The sequence below is a fragment of the Lactuca virosa genome, chromosome 3 (genome assembly GCF_052849685.1).
Source record: "Lactuca virosa cultivar CGN04683 chromosome 3, Lactuca_virosa_CGN04683_v6, whole genome shotgun sequence".
NCBI lineage: Eukaryota > Viridiplantae > Streptophyta > Magnoliopsida > Asterales > Asteraceae > Lactuca > Lactuca virosa.
In genome coordinates, this window is record NC_136428.1 from 395,784,745 (window position 1) to 395,800,341 (window position 15,597).

The following is a 15,597-nucleotide window of genomic DNA, read 5'->3' on the forward strand; positions in this document are numbered from 1 at the left end:
TCATTTCCATGATCCATGGGTTCAAAGACACCATGGAGTATCCTATGGGTTTTAGCCCAACTTGATAATCCATGGAGCATTAGCCCGCTATACAAGTAATGGGTGATTTACACAATCAACCCATATATTTAATTAGTCTTCTTTTGATCACTTAGTTAATTTCAAATTAATTATTGATCAATACTAATTAAATAATATTATTAATATATTAGAACTTATAATATATTAATAAACCTTAAGTGTTATTTCTCTCATTTTAGTCTATCCAAGTGCATGATGCCATGCAACCCAAATGGACCATGCCAACCGGGTCAAGTACATCCCAAAAATAGTTATGAACTTAGACACCTAATCCAACAGTCTCCCACTTGGATAAGTCTAATAACTATATCTGCGAGAATAACTTCAGGAACCGATCAGCAATCGTAGCTCTTTCAAGGTCTCGCGGAACTGAGATGATGATGATACTCCATTTAAGATAAGTGATCATATAATCCCCTGTTCTATATATCAGCCGGACAAATACATGGAACAATGTCTTACTTATTGTCCAGCAGTTTGTTTCCCGATTTCCGATTTGTTTGACATAGAACTTATTTGAACATATCAACTTAGTTCTGACCGGGCCCGGTACATGGGTCAACACAAAATCATCGAGGGGCCCAGATATCGCTTCTAATCCAAGAAGGAACAGATAAACTTCGACTCATATGCTTGTTCTACTACTTGTTGAATCATACACAAAGGCACGTTTTATAACATCGAGTTACCAATGCGTTTACGTACAATAAATGTATAACCAACTCATAGGCAACAAGTCATATCTCTAGGTGTGAAGACTTATATGATATTACCGTCTCACGATCACTCGAGATAATTTCCATGAAGTGATACCAGTGAGCGTGGGTTGAATCCAATACTCATATCTTATGAGCACTCATGAATGTTGCATCAATCCTTGCTATGTCCCATACATTGGACATCTACAATCCAGCTTCATGACAGTCTTGATTCATATCTACTTCCAACATATGACCGACTGTGGATGGTTTGAATAACTTAGTTATTCAGGAAGGGCGACTTAGTTATTCTGGAAGTCAAAACATGCAAAGTGAAACACAAGAATAATCGAATCCAATATGGTCTCAGAACTTATGAATATAAATAAACATCTTTGTCCCATGCTCCAAACTATCAATTTTATACTTGAATTTAAAAACAATATTTGTCCCATGCTCCAAGCATGTACACTATGTTTTTCTAAACACTAGTCATGCCATACACCAAGTATGCACAATATGTTTTTCCAAACATTAGTTATGCCATACACCAAGTATGCACACTAAGTTTGTCTATGATCTTTACTCTGTGAAATAGATCGATTGAACATAATTCCAACGATACTCATTTCACAATCCCAAATCCTTACCGCAAATGCAAGAATTCCAAATTCCTGCCATTTACCTAAATCTGTTAGATTCTAAACTTATATGCATTGGTCCTCTTGTAATGATTATGCACAAAGTTACAAAACTTGTCAACAGACATTACAGAGTGTTCCAATGGAGATCAACTCCATGGAACAGAAGTCTCATATTCAAAGTTCATTTCCTTTGAACATTCTTCTTGCATTAAGTTTCCTAATCTTACACAGATTTGATGAATAACTTCCACCTATGGGAATATTTCCATATTCCCCTTTTGAATATTACTCCTGAACAAGAGTTGCCTCTTTCCAGAATATGTCAATATGGTCCTTCCAAAATTAACACTATACTTCCAACTGTCCCTGAGCAACCAATCTTTGGTAAACCTCAGATTGTCCTCTACAATTGCTTAATCAAATTAGTCATATGTAGTTCTATTACTTTTTCCCTCTTAATGCTCTGGGCATTTGGAAAAATTTAGAACAGATGAATATTATAGCATCTACAATCAATCCTATATCCGAAGCATATGGGACACGATTTATAAAGACATGATACTAGACCAGTCTTTTGCTATAATATTTCTATTTTTATTTGCCAAGTTCTCATAATTCAGATTATGAAAAGGGATGCCGTAATCATAATCGAATTTTAGAACGCAAATAATGGACCCATTTATACAATTTCCTTGTGTTGAGCCATTCCAACATGAAATTCATATATATATCCTTGACTAAAGATGATTAAAACCTCAGTTTAAGCTTTTAGAATTGAAGTGAAGTATAATTTCCTCTCCCTTAATTATAGCAAAACAACTTTTTCCCAATTGAAACCTTTTGTTTTCTATAATTAACATTGTTCACTTGCAACAGTTATTATAATTATCATGCTCCCACTTGCATGATGATTATTAGCATAACACTTATGCTCCCACTAGCTTTGACATTTACTCAGAAATCTTCTGGACTTCTAGAAATCAATACTTTATTGATCTTCTTACCAAAGTTCATATTTCTGATACGAGATGCTTTGATAAAACTTTATCAAAATCATACACCTTTCCTTAGATAACACACGTGTGTGTCTAAACAATTTCAAAACTATGAAAAAGGATGCCGTAATCATAGTCTCAATTGTTTAGACATTTTCCATTTCTCACAAGTCCATGTTAGTGTGCCGGTTAACCAGACACGCTCCACTAACGACTTTGAGAATGCAAATATCACAGTTGCTGTCTACTTAAAATCTACTTAGTGAAAGCGTTTCCTCGCCATAATTTTCATGAATCAGAGAGAAACCTTATGACACTTAGAATTTATGGTGTATGTGTTCCCATCCATGTGAATTTGTGAAAACCATAATCACAAGACAAGGTTAGTGACACATCCAAACTCTTATGGATTGAACTTGTGCAGTCTTAACTTCTTGCCAACTGGCAGCACAAGGGTCTGTCATTGCTTCCAAGTTGTTATGCAACCAATTGAGAACTCTCAGAACTCATATGCAAAGTCAACTTTAACTAGAATGGGCACAAAAATAGGAATATGTCAACACGATAGGTTATAAACCTCACGTCGTGTGCTAGTGATAAACTACAGGTTTTTACTCTTGATTAGATCTGGAAGCTTTTCCAAGATCTTTAAGACTCCCACTGTCCTCTTGACATATAAGACTCACTTTCCAAATATTCAAGAGATAGTGCAGATTCTTTATCAAGACAAACACTTCACACAATTGGCCTTAGTTGGTCTTTGTTTTATCCAAAACATCACAACTTACCAATTTCAAATGTACAAAAGTAGGACATATTTTACTCTTACATTTGACAAGTGTTATAAACCTTGCTTTAAGATATGTCACTCAACTTATAGTCTTAGAGTATGACTATAATACTTGTTTTGGAACGAAGTATGACTCACCTTCTTGATTTAACCATTTCAGCAATTCTTGATTCCTCTTCTTAGCCATAGGAATGCACTAAGATGTCCTTTGAGGACCAATTGTGATATGGTTTCTTAATCATTAAGATGATCACAAAACATGATACTAAAGTACTCTCCTATCTTTTCAGATTTCAGAAACTTTTATCTTTCTGCCTAATTTGATTCTTCTCATCCGTCCTGCAAAACATTGAAATTTTTTTCAATGTTTCAGAATTATACTTAAACTGGTAAGTATAACCATACTTACTAAACTTTAGTAAATCATAGCGAATCGATCTTTTATGGTGGACTTGACCAGTGCACAAGAATGTGTACTCGATCCCTTAGTCCTTCACTTGACTCACACATAAATGTGAACAAGGAATTAGTCTTAATTCTCCAAAGCTGAAAGTTCTCATTCATCATACTCTACAACTTGCATGATTCCAGGTTTTGGTCCAATTGAAACCTTGGGTGATGAGAATCTTTCCTTATTTGATAATTTTAGACACTACCACAAATGAAAGAATCAAATTCACACTTCCATTATTGCTAGAACCATACAAACATCAATTTTTCATAAAATGCCATTGCAAGGAGATATAATAAAATAAAACAAAAATTTATTTATTTATAAAAATGCGGAAAAAACTTTTTCCTTACAATGCAACTTTAAATGAAAACTATGCTATTACATATTTTCTAGCAATCTATCATAACTCCTAAGTAGTAGCTCAAGAATCCGATCTTCGAACCATGCGATTGAAATCCATCTTTGCGATCAGATTCAACATACTCTTTCTTTAAGTTTCCTTCCCTTTGCTTGATCCTGCCAAAACACCAAAATGTAATCGAGTCGCATTTTGTATTAAGAATCATCAATAAGGAGCTTAACAGAGTTAGATAGTGGACTTACCTGAAGCAGAGTCAAACCTTTTTTGATTTTTCCTTCTCTCTCAGATCTTTCAGGTAGTTTGGGCAATTTCACAACTAATTCCCCTTCTCTTGACAATGAAAACATATAGACTCTTTGGGAATGGTACACGGGACTATCACAGACTTAACTTTTCCCTTTACCTTTTGGTCAACCGGGTTGACCAAGGCTGATCCCTTTCCATTGGGAAGAGAAAGCTTTTCTAGACTTCCAATGTTACCATTGTCAATGTCCATGGAAGTTTGAGAAATAGATCTTCCAACCATATTTGCTTGACCGTTGCGCCACATCATTTCTGACTCAACAACAACAAGCAAATAAGATAGATCTATTAGGGTCATGTCGTGATCTGTCACATAGTAGTTCTTAATGAACTCACTATATGACTCAGGAAGTGACTGAAGAACCCAGTCAATAGCCAACTTCCTTGGGACAATGACACCCAACATTCTCAACCTATCAATGCGTGACTTCATTCCTAAGACATGAGTGCACACATGTCTTCCATCTTTATGTTTCATTGCTAGTAGGGCTTGAGTGACCTTGAATTTTTCAAGTCTTCGAGCTTGTGGATCAAGGAGAATAAATGGAGGAGGTGGAGGTAGATAAGTATGATTTCCATGAGATTTGGGAAGATCATAGTTGTCTAAACTAGACATCTACAATGGGAGATATTCAAGTTAGTTGATTTAAGTCCTTAATATAACACCAATATGAAATATTAAGGCTAGGACCCAACACAATATTTTATAACTTAGAAAAGGGATGCCGTAATCCAAGCTATAAAATATTTGAAGGTAGGTGAATGACGATTCACCAATTTCCACCATGAAAAACAAAATAAATTGTTAGGTTTTAATTGGTTTTGAAACTCCTAGATTCTTTGAGATTCATTGAACTTTTCATGGCATGTTTCAATCTCGAGAGTGCCCTTTAGGTTTTGTGACTGGGATTCCGAGGATCACAAAACAAGGTGTGAAGTAACCATGCAAATTACTTGGTACCCTTAATGTTTACCCCTCAATCGATGTGTCGGTTAACCACACGCGCTCCATAGATACTATGATAAACATTAAGTTACCCTTTGCCTACCTTGTTAAGTCCAGCTAGTGTGCCGGTTAACCACACGCGCTCCACTAACCGACTTAAGCAAAGTGGAAAGTGTAATTTCATGGGTTAGCACCTTATTCACATTTTTCCTAAAGTAACTAAGATTGAGAATTTATAAAAACATTTAGTTACTTTATATTCATCATACTTTTAATGAATATTTAAAGTCCTTGTCTTACCCGTTCGGCTAACGACCCTCCACCGATCAAGGAAGCGGTGGGTGAGAGTGGACACCCATTAAGCTGCCATTTTATAGGCATCAACCTTATACCCCCCTTATAGACTGACTTCATGAATGAGGCCTACTAACGGTAAAACGACTTGTTCTTATACATATATAATTATTATTAACTTATAATATTATAAAGAATAAGGGTTGAATTTTAACTTTTAAAATTCTAGGGGTTGGAAATAAATTTTTAAAGAGACTTTACATGTTCAAAAACTTGAGGGCAAGTTTTGTAACTTTCAAAACTTTTCATCTTTCATAACTTATGAGTTAAATGGTTTATTAAAATGAGATACTTTTCATTTTATGTAACCTATGTGTTTCTTTAATGGACTTTAAAAGAATGACTTTTGGTAATCCATAACTTGAGGACAAATTATGGATTCCATTAAAACACACAATGATCAAGAATTAAACTAACAAGCAAGTTACAAATAATTCCTATGATCTTCTAAACTCATAAGTTCATGAACATGCATATCATCAATTTCAAGAATCATAAAATTAACCATATAAAACTTGAAATTTAGATAATAGCTATTGAAAATGGATTAGAATAACCATTACACCATCTAAAACAAGTTTTATAGGACCAAAACAGTTTAGGGTAATGTTTCTAGTCCACTTCCAGCAACAAAAGTCGAAAAACTGCATTCTGGGGCTCCTACTCGTCGAGTGCATGAACCTACTCGACGAGTAGGATGAGTTTACTCATGGACTCGTCGAGTCCCCCCATGGACTCGGTGAGTTCATGCTGCAGAGTGCAGAAAAACTGAGTTTTTTCACAATTTTGCATCAAGTATCAAACAAACAAGCCTAGGCTCTAATACCACTGAAGGGTTTTGAGCATTCTAACACTCCTATGGTGGACATGCAACCCTAGAAACCTTGGATCTATGTTTTACTAAGATACATGCAAAATTGATTTTCAAAGGTTCTTATTCTATCTAGCATAGCATGGGGAACTTTTGTACATAAATGCTAGAAGAAGAACATACCTTTTATTGTTTGGATTCCTTGAGAACCTTGTGAGCCTCGCACCTCAAGTGTGATGCCTCAAATGTCTCACACAACACCAAATACACTTGGAATAACCTTGAGAGAAATAGAACACTTCTAAAATCAGCTATGCCCTCTTGTTCTCACACTTGTACCATTTTTGGTTGCTCACATATTCCTTTTATAGTGTGTCATAGGTAGGGTTACACCATGTAAACCCTAACTTGACATGGCTCTTCATTTGCATGATCCATGGGTTCAAAGACACCATGGAGCATCCATGGAGTATCCTATGGGTTTTAGCCCAACTTGATAATCCATGGAGCATTAGCCCATTATACAAGTAATGGGTGATTTACACAATCAACCCATATATTTAATTAGTATTCTTTTGATCACTTAATTAATTTCAAATTAATTCTTGATCAATACTAATTAAATAATATTATTAATATATTAGAACTTATAATATATTAATAAACCTTAAGTGTTATTTCTCTCATTTTAGTCTATCCAAGTGCATGATGCCATGCAACCCAAATAGACTATGCCAACCAGGTCAAGTACATCCCAGAAATGGTTATGAACTTAGACACCTAATCCAACATAATGCACACGGTGAATTTTGTTTTGGGAAATTAGGCAAGGTGCGTGGTAGTTAATTTGTTTTTAGATGGAGATTTGGTTTCTTGAGTGGACAAAATTATTGTTTGTGCATCCGCATGGGATTATGATATTAGAGGTAGTTATGGCTGGGAGGTTTTTGAGGTTTCCATCTGAGATCAGGGATAACTTTGTGTTCGCTTGGTCCTTATCTAGAAGACCGGTTTGAGATGTGGTATGTCTACAACATCATTTGTGTTGGGTTTTAAGTACTATAACACTCCTATGGTGCACATACAACCCTAATAGCTTTGGATTTAAGTTTTCTCTAGTTATACATGCAACAAAAATTATCCAAATCATTAAACCTATCTAGCATACAAATATGGTACATTAATCATAAAAACTAGTTAGAAGAATAACTCTTATTTGTAGCTTGTAGTTGTTGGCCTTTCAAGAGCTTAGCACCTCAAGTGTGATGCCTCAAACAAGTCACAAACACCATGAACAAATGGAGAATAATGAGAGAGAGTTTAGGAGGCACCAAAATCATCCATGTTCTTCTTAGAATTTAAGTATCTCGATTTTAGGGATTAGGGGTTACTTTTATAGTGTGGAATTCCTAAGGTTTAACTTGTAAACCCTAGTCCATTTACTTAAGCCTTTAAGCAATCCAATAATCCATATGATAGGCCTTTTGGACTAACTCTCCATGGACTCTCACATAGATTTAGTCCATCCCTAATCAACATGGATCATTGGCCCAAACTATAAGTATTACTGATTGACTTAATCAGTCCCCGTTAATTTAATCAGTCTCTTTTGATCACTAAATTAATTGCAAATTAATTCTTGATCAATACTAATTAAATAATATGATTTCTCAATTAATATATTATACTTATAATATATTAATAAATCACAAATAACCTCTTTCTCAAATATCCATCCTGTCAAATTGTTCTGGTGAAGGCAACCCGAAATGGATGATGCTACTCTCGGGTCAAGTACATACCAATTATAGTTATGGACTAGGTCATAGTTCGACAGCGGCTTTTGAGAGCTACGATTGCTAGTCGGGATCCTGGAGTCATACACAATAATAGTTTTAGACTTATCCAAGTGGGAGACTATTAGATTAGATGTCTAAGCCCATAACTATTATTGGTATGTAGTCGACCCGAGAGTAGCATGGTCCATTTGGGTTGCATAACACCAGGACAATTTGTTAGCATGGACTCTTGAGAGAAGGTTATATATGATTTATTAATATATTATACGTTCTAATATATTAATATGAAATCATAAGTTTTAATTAGTATTGATCAAGAATTAATTTCGAATTAATTTAATGATCAAAAGAGATTAATTAAATCTATGGGGACTAATTATGGTAATTAGTTATATTTATATGTGTTGGCCTTATGATCCATGTTGGACCAAGTTTATGTATGGATACATAAAGAGTTGGGCTGCATGAACCATGAATCATAATAGTCATGGGTATGGATTTGGGTTATACCCATGACCCTTGAAATGCCACATATAAATACATACTCCATTGCCCAAAATGGCCACTTGAGGAAGACTAGAAGTTCTTAGAGAATTATGGTGTCTTTGGTGTATGGAGTTTCTCTCTCAAGAGTCACCATTGTTCTAGGTGAGTTGTGATTCCATTTGAGGTGCAACACTTGGTGCACTAAGTTCTTAAATGACTAAGTATTTCAAGCAACACCAACTACATCAAGACTTCAAGCCACATAAAAGGTATGTTACTCTAACTGGTATCTTGTATTGTTTATGACAAGTTCCATGCTAGTTATAAGATTAATGCCTTGGAAACCATTTGCATGTATAATTAGTGAAAACATAGATCCAAGGTATTTAGGGTTGTATGTGCACCATAGGATGTTGTAGTATACTAAAACCCATCACATCCTTCTTTCATAAAAGTTTCTAACTTACTCATAGATTCTTGATATCCAACTCCCATTATGGAACCTTTTCCATAATTGCTATATGACTATCCATTCTTAATAGAATTCTATATATTCAGAATTATATCAATATGGTCCATTCATTACTATACTTCCAACTGTCTACAAACAACCAATCCTTGGTAACCCTCAGATCGTCCTTGACAGTTGTTTAATAACTTTAGTCATATCTGGTTCTTGTCCTTTTCCCCTCTTAATGCCCTAGGCATTTGGAAAAATTAAAACACATGAATATTATAGCACATGTAATTGATCCTATACCGGAAGCATATGGGATACGATTCATAACGTCTTACATAAAGACATGATACCTGACCAGTCTTTTGCTATAATATTTTCATATACAGAATTTCCAATGTTGAAATATTTCAACATGGTATTCATATATCCATGACTAAGTTTGATTAATACTTCAATCTAAACTTTTAGGTTCTAAATAAAGTATAAGTATCCTCTCTCTTACTATAGCGGAACAACTTTTCAAAATTTTGCAACTTTGCAAATTGGTAATATTTGTTTCCTATAACTAGTATTGCTAACTTGCAACACTTCACATAATAATCATGCTCCCACTATCATGATAATTATATTCTTACTAGCATAAGACTTATGCTCCCACTAGCTTTGACATGTATTCAGAAATCAGATGGACTTCTAGAAATCAATACTTATTGACTTTCTTTCCAAAGTTTAGATTTCTGACATAAGATGCTTCGATAAGCCTTTATCTAAGCTCATACTCCTTTTACAAGACGGCTCATATGTGTGTCCAAACTATTTTAGAACTTATATTAGTAAGTCCCGAATGTTTAAACTATTTGCCATTTCTCACAACTTGAACTATGAAGAGGGATGTCGTAATCATAATCAAATTTGAGAATGCAATTAACACAACTGCTATCTCATCAAAATCTTCTCAGTGAAAGTGTTTCCTCACACTCATTTTCATGAAATGGAGAGAAACCTTAAGTCACTTAGATTTTATGGTGTATATGTTCCTATACATGTGAATTTATTATTTCCCACCATTATCATTAGGTAAGGCCTATGGCAGATTCAAACTCATATGGACTGAACTTGTTCAATCTTAATTTCTTGCCACTTGGAAGCACAAGAGCCTACCATGTCTTCCAAGTTGTTGAGATCACTCTTACTGATCAATGAACTTTCACTAATCAAGGTGCATTGCCTTATGCAAACAACTGAGAACTCATAGAACTCACATGCATAGTCAACTTTAACTGGAATGGGCACAGAAACAAGAATATGTCAACACGATAGGTTACAAACCTCAAGCAGTTTGTTAGTGATAAACAATAGTTTTATTCTTGAAACTTTTCAAGGTCTTTAAGACTCCCACTGACCTCTTGAAATATAAGATTCTCTTATCAAGAACCATTCCTTGACAAACAAATATCCAAGAGTTAATGCGAATTCTTATCAAGAATTATAATTGGTCTCAATTGGTCTTTGTCTTATCTAAAACATCACAACTACCAATTACAAATGTGCACGAGTAAGAAAACTTTTCTACTCCACATGTCACTTAATGTAAAATCGTGGAGTATGACTCTATGACTTAATTTTGGAATGAAGTATGACTTATCTTCTTGATTTAAACCATTTTAAAAAATCCCAATACCTCTCCTCATCCATACAAATGTACTAAGGTGTCCTTAGAGGATCTTATTGTGATAAGGTTTCATAATCATTAAGATGATCCTAAAAACATGATACTAAAGTACTCTCCTTTCCTTTCAGATTGGAAAAACTTTTATCTTACTGCTTAATTGATTCTTCTTATTCGTCCTGTTATAATTTGAAACTTTTCAATGATTCAGAATCACACTTAGTCTTATAAGCATAACCATATTTACTAAACTTTAGTAAATCATGACGAATAGTCGTATCTTTCTTTGTGGTGGACCTGACCAGTGCACAACAAGGTGTACTAGATCCCCTAGTCCTTCACTCGACTCACATATTCATGTAAACAAGGAGTTAGTCTAAATTTCGCAAAGATGAAGGTTCTCATTCATCATATAATACAAGTTGCATGATTTCAAGTTGGTGATGACAATATTTCCTTATTTGGTAAATTTAGACACTACCACAAACGAAAGAATCAAATCCATATTGCTAAAAATAGAAACATACAAACATCAATTTTCACAAATGCCATTTCAAGGAAATATAAAATAAGATAAAATAAAATTTTTTATTTATTTATAAAATGTGGAAAACCTTTCCTTACAATGAAAGTACATATGAAAACTATGTTTCTAAATATTCCTAAGCAATCTATCATAACACCTAAGCAGCTCAAAACTCTGATCATTGAATCATGCGATCGAAATCCATATCTTTGTGATCAGACTCAGCGTGCTCTTTCTTTAAAGCTTCCTGTCTCTTCTTCGATCCTACAAAACATCGAAAATGCAATCTTATCACATAATGTATTGAGAATCTATAAATAGGAACTTAATAGATTTAGATAGTGTTCTTACCTGAAGTAGAATCATACAATTTGATTTTACCCTCTCTTAGATCTTTCAGGTAGTCAGGGAAGCTTCGCTTCCAATGTCCCTTCAAATGGAAGTAGAAACAAGTGCACTATTTGGCATTTCCACATGGAACTATCTCAGAACTGGCTTTTCTCTTATGGTTAAATCTTTTGACCATAGCCAATTCCCTTCCCATAGGAGAAGGGATTTTTTCTGGACTATCTATGTCATTGCCTATGTCCATGGCAGCTTGGGAAGTAGATCTTCCAATCAAATTTTCTTGAACAGTGCGCCAAATCATTGCAGATTCTGCAACAATTAGCAAATAGGTAAGAGCGATAAGGGTCACGTCTTGATCTGTCATATAGCAGTCTTTAACAAACTAACTATACGACTCAGGAAGTGACTGAAGAACCCAGTCAACAGCCAGCTTCCTTTCGAAGACGACACCCAACATTCCCACCCTGTCAATGTGTGACTTGATGTCCAAGACATGTGCACACACAGACCTTCCATCTTGGTGTTTGCTAGCCAAAGGGCTTGAGTGACCTTGAACTTTTCAAGCCGACGGACATGTGGGTTAGGGAGAATTATAGGAGTAGGTGGAGGAAGTGAAGTATGATATTGTGGAATATCATCTTCATGTGGAAAGCTTTTTCCAACAAGATAAGGCAGACCATAGTTGTCAACACTAGACATCTATGAGGGGAGAAATTCCAGTTAGTTGATTTAAGTCCTTAATATAACACCCAAATGAAATATTAAGGCTAGGACCCAACACAATATTTTACAATTCGGAAGAGGGATTCCGTAATCCAATTATAAAATATTTGAAGGTAGGTAAATGACGATTTACTAATTTCCACCATGAAAAACAAAAAAGAGTATTAAGTTTTAAATGAATTGAAATTCCTAGATTCTTTTGAGATTCATTGAACTTTTTCAATGGCATGTTTAATCTCGATTATGCCCTTCAAGTTTGTGTCTGGGATGCCGAGGATCACAAACAAGGTGTGAATAACCATGGAAATTAGTGTGGTACTCTCGAAGTCATTTATCACCTAACCAATGTGCCGGTTACCACACACGCTCCATTGATCTATGACAAACTACGAGCTACCCATTTCCATCCTTCATTAGTCCCATATTAGTGTGTCAGTTAACCACACACGCTCCACTAACGACTAATAAGGTGCAATGTGTAATTTCATAAGTTAGCATCAAATTCACATTTTTCCTAAAGTAACTAAGATTGAGAATTTGTAAGGGTTTAGTTACTTTATAATTCATTATACTTTTAATGAGGGTTTAGTGTCCTATCCTACCCGTTCGGCTAACGACCCTACACCAGCCAAGGAAGCGGTGGATGAGAGTGGACACCCATTAAACCACCATTTTATAGGCAGTAACCTTATACCCCCCTTATATACCGGCTTCATGAATGATACCTACTAATGGTAAGACTGACCTTTTACATATACATATATAATATATTAAACTTTTAATGTTATATAGTATAAGGGTGTATTTTAAACTTTTAAGATACTTCGTGGTTTAATCTCTTAATTAAACTATACTCTTAATTTAATTAAACTTGAACCATGTAATTATGGATTTATTAATCTCTCTTTTAATTAAACATTTAATTAACTTAATGAAATCCATAAAAGGTAATTTGAACTATTCAAAAGACATGAAGGTTCTAAATATAAAATGCAAAAATTAAAACTATTTAATTGATTTTAAGTTATGAACCCAAGAGTTGCACCCTTTTAAACTTTTCAATTACAAGAGTTAATGTTTTCATGAATGAGACTTTTCATATTCCATAACTTGAGGGCAAGTTATGAAACTCTTGAAAACCTTTGGATTCCATAACTTATGGACTTAATTTGTAACTCCATAAAAAAACTTTTGAGTTCCAAAACTTGATGACAAGTTTTGTAACTCCTAAAAACAATTAGTTCAAATTTTAAAACCAATAAAATAATCATAATTTTATCTTTTACAAATTTGACTTAATGCAACTCTTAAAGCAATATAACTTCAAATCAAAATATTGCAAAGAATTAGTTTATTATATAAACTATTAATAATTTGAAGATTTGACAATTTATCTTTTAATTGGATGAGACTAATCACTACCATATCAGAAAAATCAGTTTTTATGATGTAAAACAGTTTGTGGTAATGATTCTAACAATTTAGGCCAAAATACCCGAAAAACTGCCAACAGATGATCCAACTCGTCGAGTCGGATAATTGACTCGTCGAGTTCATCGCTGATGAACATGGACTCGTCGAGTCCTACTGTCAGAATGTAATTTTTCAAGTTTTTCAACTTTGAACAATTAATCTATGCATCTATATAATAGAAAACACCCATGGCTCTGATACCACTAGTGGGTTTTAAGTACTATAACACTCCTATGGTGCACATACAACCCTAATAGCTTTGGATCTAAGTTTTCTCTAGTTATACATGCAAAAAAAAAATTATCCAAATCAGGAAACCTATCTAGCATACAAATATGGTACATGAATCATAAAAACTAGTTAGAAGAATACCTCGTATTTGTAGCTTGTAGTTGTTGGCCTTTCAGGAGCTTAGAACCTCAAGTGTGATGCCTCAAACAAGTCACAAACACCATGGACAAATGGAGAATAATGAGAGAGAGTTTAGGAGGTACCAAAATCGTCCATGTTCTTCTTAGAATCCAAGTGTCTCGATTTTTGGGTTTAGGGGTTACTTTTATAGTGTGGAATTCCTAAGGTTTAACTTGTAAACCCTAGTCCATTTACTTAAGCCTTTAAGCAATCCAATAATCCATATGATGAGACTTTTGGACTAACTCTCCATGGACTCTCACATAGATTTAGTTAAGCCTTTAAGCAATCCAATAATCAACATGGATCATTGGCCCAAACTATAAGTATTAATGATTGACTTAATCAGTCCCCGTTAATTTAATCAGTCTCTTTTGATCACTAAATTAATTCTAAATTAAGTCTTGATCAATAGTAATTAAATAATATGATTTCTCAATTAACATATTATACTCATAATATATTAATAACTCACAAATAACCTCTTTCTCAAATATCCATCCTGTCAAATTGTTCTGGTGAAGGCAACCCGAAATGGACCACGCTACTCTCAAGTCAAGTACATACCAATTATAGTTATGGGCTTAGACACCTAATCCAACAATTTGGTGGTAGTTCGAACCCTAAGTGGTGGAGAACCGAAAATTTTGATTTAAGGATCATTGCTATGTTTGATTTTATGATTTTAGAAGAATGAGTCTTAGGGATTTACAATTTGGGTAAGTAGGACTTTGTTTCAGGATTTGGTCGGGACAGGGGTGCAAAGCAAGTTATCATCAGATGTATGTGTTAAGGAATGCAAGAGTCGTATTCATGACAAGAAGATGTTGGATAAAGAGCATGTTGTTGCCAGTGGTTCCTTTCAGAATTTCGTTGAATAGATCAAGAGGCATTTGGGACGCTCAGGTTGAGCATCGAGTGCTGAGGGATTCCTTAACTCGTTGTTGGATTTCTATCCCTGTTCTAGGGTGGGCAATATTGATCGGTAAATCAACTTCAGATTTTGGTATGTTTAGTCTTTCATGATTTATGTTCAAGTTGTGTCAGTTAAAGTTCAATGGATGTGTCAACCTATCGTCAAGTTTCGTATGTTTATATTTTCGTCAGTTTTTGGGTATGTTTACCCTCAATTGTGGTGTTGAATTTTGGTGCATAGCATGCTCAGCTTTCAGTATCATATCTAGATCACCTTAGGAGTTTTCTCGAGCTAGTTACATATTAGTGGAATCTGTTCGGTTTCAATCAAGGTGTGGGATCTTGTATCG